Here is a 5,845-nt window from a genome sequence, read left to right as displayed (position 1 = left end):
AAGTGCTGGGATTACAAGCGTGAGCCACTGTGCCCGGCCTCCAGTAAACTTTTTTGCCCTTCTAAGTGGGTGACCTCATGGATTTTGTTTCACAGCTTACGGAAAATGGTGTGGTGACACTTCTGGTAAATAGGATGCTGGCAACAAAGAGAAAATATCTCTCCTCAAACTCCACCACCTCTAACCTGCCAGCCTGTTGGTACCTGTGTAGTAAGAAGAGTCTAGTGCCTTGGAGGGCTCTGGCTTGTTACAGGGGAGATCCTTACTGGCAGGACAAGCACTGGCCACAGGATATATAAGCTCTAAGACTATCCTGTAATATCTCTGACCCAATTTAGCACCACTTTTTTCCATTTCATTTTTTAGGACAAACATAAAAGAACCAGTGTCCAGAGGCAAGTGACATATGTCTTACACCTGTGGCCATCCTTCATTTCTTCATTAACTTTGCTTAAAAGACTAAAATTCCCAATTCCTTATAAAAAATATATTCTTGCCCTCAGCCCCAGTGGCCACTGGCAAAGACTGTTATTTCCCAATGGATAAGAGAGCCTCCTTCATCTTCTTGGTCATAGTTGGGATGAGGTGCATGTGGTCATCCACACACTTGGTCACACAACCATCCAGCTGCTGCTTCACCTGAAGCTCCTTACTCCCAGCATCTATTGAATCTTTGGCTTTGTCGTTGCAATGCATGGCACACCGGGCCAGGTGGTCCTGGAACTTCTCCAATTCACTGGTGACCAAAGCCTGGGCTTGAGCCAGAGGCACATGGCAGTGCTTTGATGCACTGGTGCACCTACTGCATGGAGGCCTAGCTGTCCTCACAACAGCTGATGCTGCACCAGAACATGAGACCCTGCATCTTCCAGATGTTCTCTCTCTCCAGACTCTTCACCATGGAGTCCACCACCTCCTGCACCCACAGCTGCTGCAGCTCCGCCATGGCGTCCCCATATCGCCCTGCACCCTGCCACCCCGGCTAACTTTTGTATCTTTAGTAGAGACCAGATTTCGCCTTGTTGGCCAGGCTGGTCTCGAACTCCTGACCTTAGGTGATCCGTCCACCTTGGCCACCCAAAGTGCTGGGATTACAGGCATGAGCCATGGCACCCAGCCTCTGTCTCTCAAATAAAAAAAGAAAAAAAAGGAACTTGCCAGGGCCTGCTTTGCCTGGGTCCCTATACATCCTGGGATTGGTCAGAGTGAACCAATGAGAAGACTGAGCTGCTCTCAAGAAGGGCTACCACAAGCTGGTTTTGAAAGCTTCTTGGTTCTGAGAACAACCAGCCCTAGATCCTTTACATCTCTGATGCCAAATGATGTGGCACTGAGAACTGAAGAGGAAACGTGAACAGAAAGAAGAGTGAGGGCTGAATAAGAAGCATCGCTGGTGGGAAATAGGGCCCTTGGTACCTTTTGCTCCTAATAATCACATCTGGGTTTAGAAGGGCCAGGAACTCCCACCTCCTGCGTCGGAGCCTGTCAAGCATGTCAGGCCTAGAGTGGCTTTCTGATCCCTGTTATATACCTATTTATAAGTTATTTAAGCTAATTCTGAGCTCAGAGTAATTTTCCTGAAGGAGCTTCAGGTAAATAAGGATGGCAAAGAACTAAAACCAAATTTACTGTAAATGATAACTTCAGCTTCTAAGAAAAGAATTACTGACTCCACACTGATGTCAATAGCTGGAGAGCAGGGCTAAGAGGAAGAAAACCAGTGAAATAATCCATGGTCATGCCACTTGCCCAAATATCTGAATTGCTTATCATTAAAAAAGAGCAAATTTACGTTTATATGCGGCTTCATAATTTGTAAGATACTTTTACATGTTATTTATTTGATTTTCCCAACAAACCTATAAAATACTTTGGCCAAGTATTTTATGCACAAATGATCTCATACCAAGCAGGAAAGAACAGGTCTTATACTGATAGACCTTGGTGTTTACAAAATAGCTCTGTTTTGGAAATTAATTTGGAGGAATCTTATCATTTATAATCTGAGAAATCTGTACTAAGGGAGTCTGCTCTTAAAGGGAACATGGCTAGTCATGTGAATAGATCTCTAATGTAACAGATAGAATCTTTATTAATATGGATTGTTGCATAACCAATTATCTTACATCAAGACATGCTTACTGTAAGGCACAGTAAAGGCTCCTGTGATGATGGCTCTGCACTGACCCCTAGTGGTGCCCTGTAGTCGCTCTCTGCAGTTAATAGGAAAGGCAGAAATGAACCCTTCTTGAATTTGTTGTGCTGTCTCTACATCTGGTAAAGAGACCCTGAGCTATTCAAATAAAGACGGTCACGGCTGGGTGCGGTGGCTCACGCTTGTAATCCCAGCACTTTGGGAGGCTGAGGCAGGTGGATTACCTGAGGTCAGGAGTTCAAGACCAGCCTGGCCAACATGGTGAAACCCCATCTCTACTAAAAATACAAAAATTAGCCAGGCATGGTGGCAGGCGCCTGTAATCCCAGCTACTCAAGGAGGCTGAGGCAGGGGAATCACTTGAACCCGGGAGGTGGAGGTTGCAGTGAGCTGATATCACACCATTGCACTCCAGCCTGGGGCACAAGAGCGAGACTCCGTCTCAAAAAAAAAAAAAAAAAAAAAAAAAAAATTAAAGATGGTCACATCCACATGCCGAGGTATTATGTTGCTGCTAAAAATTATTTTTTAAAGAATCTTTTGGCCGGGCGCGGTGGCTCACGCTTGTAATCCCAGCACTTTGGGAGGCCGAGGCGGGCGGATCACGAGGTCAGGAGATCGAGACCACGATGAAACCCCGTCTCTACTAAAAATACAAAAAAATTAGCCGGGCGTGGTGGCGGGCGCCTGTAGTCCCAGCTACTTGGAGAGGCTGAGGCAGGAGAATGGCGTGAACCCGGGAGGCGGAGCTTGCAGTGAGCCGAGATGCGCCACTGCACTCCAGCCTGGGCGACAGAGCGAGACTCTGTCTCAAAAAAAAAAAAAAAAAATATTTTGTCAGAAAATGTTTAGAATATAACATTAAGTGGGAAAAAAGATACAAAACTACATGTATAGTGTGGTCCAAATTTTGAAATAGATATGTATATATTTATTTAACATATTATATATATGAACTTTTTAAAAAAGACTAGAAGGAAATGTACTAAAATATCAAAACAGGTTATCTCAGGGTAGTGATGTTATTACTGAGCTTTATATTCTGTAATCATGTTTTCCTTTTTTCTTTCTTCCTTTTCTTTTTTTTTTTTTTTTTGAGACGGAGTCTTGCTCTGTCGCCCAGGCTGGAGTGCAGTGGCACAGTCTCAGCTCACTGCAAGCTCCGCCTCCCAGGTTCATGCCATTCTCCTGCCTCAGCCTCTCCGAGTAGCTGGGACTACAGGCGCCCGCCACCACACCCGGTTAATTTTTTGTACTTTTAGTAGAGACGGGGTTTCACCGTGGTCTCGATCTCCTGACCTCGTGATCCGCCCGCCTCGGCCTCCCAAAGTGCTGGGATTACAAGCGTGAGCCACCGTGCCCGGCCTCTTTCTTTTCTTAAGAGATGGGGGTCTTCCCGGCCGGGCGTGGTGGCTCACGCCTATAATCCCAGCACTTTGGGAGGCCGAAGCGTGCAGATCATGAGGTCAGGAGTTCAAGACCAGCCTGGCCAATGTGGTGAAACCCCGTCTCTACTAAAAATATAAAAATTGGCTGGGCGTGGTGGTGGGTGCCTGTAATCCCAGCTACTTGGGAAGCTGAGGCAGGAGAATAATTTGAACCCAGGAGGCAGAGGTTGCAGTGAGCCAAGATCGCACCACTGCACTCCAGCCTGGACGACAGAGCAAGACTCCATCTCACAAAAAAAAAAAAAAAAAAAAAAAAGAGAGAGAGAGATGGGGTCTTCCTGTGTTAGGCTGGTTTGAATTCCTGGCTCCTAGGGATCCTCTTGCCTCAGCCTCTCAAAGTGCTGGGATTATAGGTGTGAGCCACTGTGCCCAGCCCCCATGTTTTACTTTTATCAGGTGAAATAATTAAAAAAAAAACCAAAAACCAAAAGCTAGTCTCATAGCATCTGAGAGTCTGGGAGTCAGATGCACGTTAAAGTCAGAGGAATGGGGTCTGATGCTGGCTTGGCTTGCTTTGCCTTATCTTTGGTCATTGTCTTAGCAACATAAAATTATTCAAGGCCTTGAAGCCACCTTGGGCTTATCTTCAAGTGTCCTTTTAGTGGGATAGAAGTATCTGTGATAGGCTCTGTTCACAGTCTTGACTGTTATAAAAAGCACTCTTGTGCGTAGCCACCTCCCCTCTGCTAGAGGCCCTGGCTGAATCAAAGAGGAACAGTAAAGGCTCTGCCTCCAACTAACTGTGGAAATTCAGCCATGTGGTTGAGTTACTTTTTTTCTCTGAAACTTATAGCAGTCAATAAAGCTTCAAACTCGAAGAGCCCCCCAATTCCCAGACTTATTTGAATCCCCAAAGACCCTTCTGGAGACATTCTGTGAAGAGAAAATAAGTCTGACAAAAGGGAATGCGGTGATAGATCCACAATACTCTTTTTCTTTTCCTTTTCCTTTCCTTTCTTTCTGTGTGTGTGTGTGTGTGTGTGTGTGTGTGTGTGTGTGTGTGACAGGGTCTAACTTTGTCAGCCAAGCTGGAGTGCAGTGGCACAACCATCGCTCACTGCAGCCTCAACCTCTCAGGCTCAAGCAATCCTTCCGCCTCAGCCTCCTTGCATGCCACCATGCCTGGTTATTTTATGTTTTGTAGAGATGGGGTATTGCTATGTTGACAGGGCTGGTCTTGAACTCCTGGGCTCAAGTGATCCTCCCATCTTGACCTCCCAAAGTGCTGGGATTACAGGTATGAGCCATCAGCCTGGTGCCACACTACTCTTAACTGAATTATTCTATGTCCAGCCAGTGAACAGGATAGCATTTTTACTTCTTTATTCTTTTTATTTTTTGTGTATGCCCAAAAGGTAACATTTATTGTCTTTAAAAAGGCAAGTCTTACGTAAATAAATAACAACAACAACAAAATTCCCATTTAATTCTACCTCCTAAGATACAACCACCATTAACGATTTATATTTTTCCACTCTTTGGAGCCAGTCTGCTAGGGACCAAATTCTAGCTCTGCCAACAGCTAGCAACCTTGGACAAGAACTTAACCTCTTTGTACATGCTTCTTTACCTGTAAAATGGGGGTAATGATAGTACCGATTACATGCAGCTGTTTTGAGAATTAAATAAGTTAATATATGTTAGGCACTTGGAACAGCACCTGGCAAGAGTAAGTGTTCAATAAATGTTGGCCTTTTTCTAAGTGTGAATGAGCATTTTTTTTTCATTAAAAAAATTTTTCGGCCGGGCCTGCAATCCTAGCACTTTGGGAGGCCGAGGCAGGTGGATTGCCTGAGCTCAGGAGTTCAAGACCACCCTGGGGGCAACATGGTGAAACCCCACATCTACTAAAATACAAAAAATTAGCTGGGCTTGGTGGTGCTTGCCTGTAATCCCAGCTACTCAGGAGGCTGAGGCAGGAGAATTGCTTGAACCCAGGAGGCAGAGGTTGCAGTGAGATTGCACCACTGCACTCCAGCCTGGGCCACGGAGCAAGACTCTGTCTCAAAAAAAAAAAGAATTTTTTTTAATTGATGTGGGATCTTGCCATGTTGCCCAGGCCAGTCTTTTTTTTTTTTTTTTTTGAGAAGGAGTCTCGCTCTTTCACCCAGGCTGGAGTGCAGTGGCACGATCTCGGCTCACTGCAGGCTCTGCCCCCCGGTGTTCATGCCATTCTCCTGCCTCAGCCTCCCAAGTAGCTGGGACTACAGGCGCCCACCACCTCGCCCGGCTAATTTTTTTT

At 45.6% G+C, this 5,845-nt stretch overlaps 1 pseudogene; it reads right to left on the bottom strand.

Moving 5' to 3' along the window:
• Window positions 1–528: 528 nt before the first annotated feature.
• Window positions 529–1,032, bottom strand: LOC100591448 (annotated as a pseudogene).
• Between the last annotated feature and the right edge of the window lie 4,813 nt (window positions 1,033–5,845).

The sequence above is a fragment of the Nomascus leucogenys genome, chromosome 19, assembly GCF_006542625.1.
Source record: "Nomascus leucogenys isolate Asia chromosome 19, Asia_NLE_v1, whole genome shotgun sequence".
Lineage (NCBI taxonomy): Eukaryota > Metazoa > Chordata > Mammalia > Primates > Hylobatidae > Nomascus > Nomascus leucogenys.
Note: the sequence above shows the minus strand (reverse complement) of the source record. Positions and strands in the feature narration are given on the sequence as shown.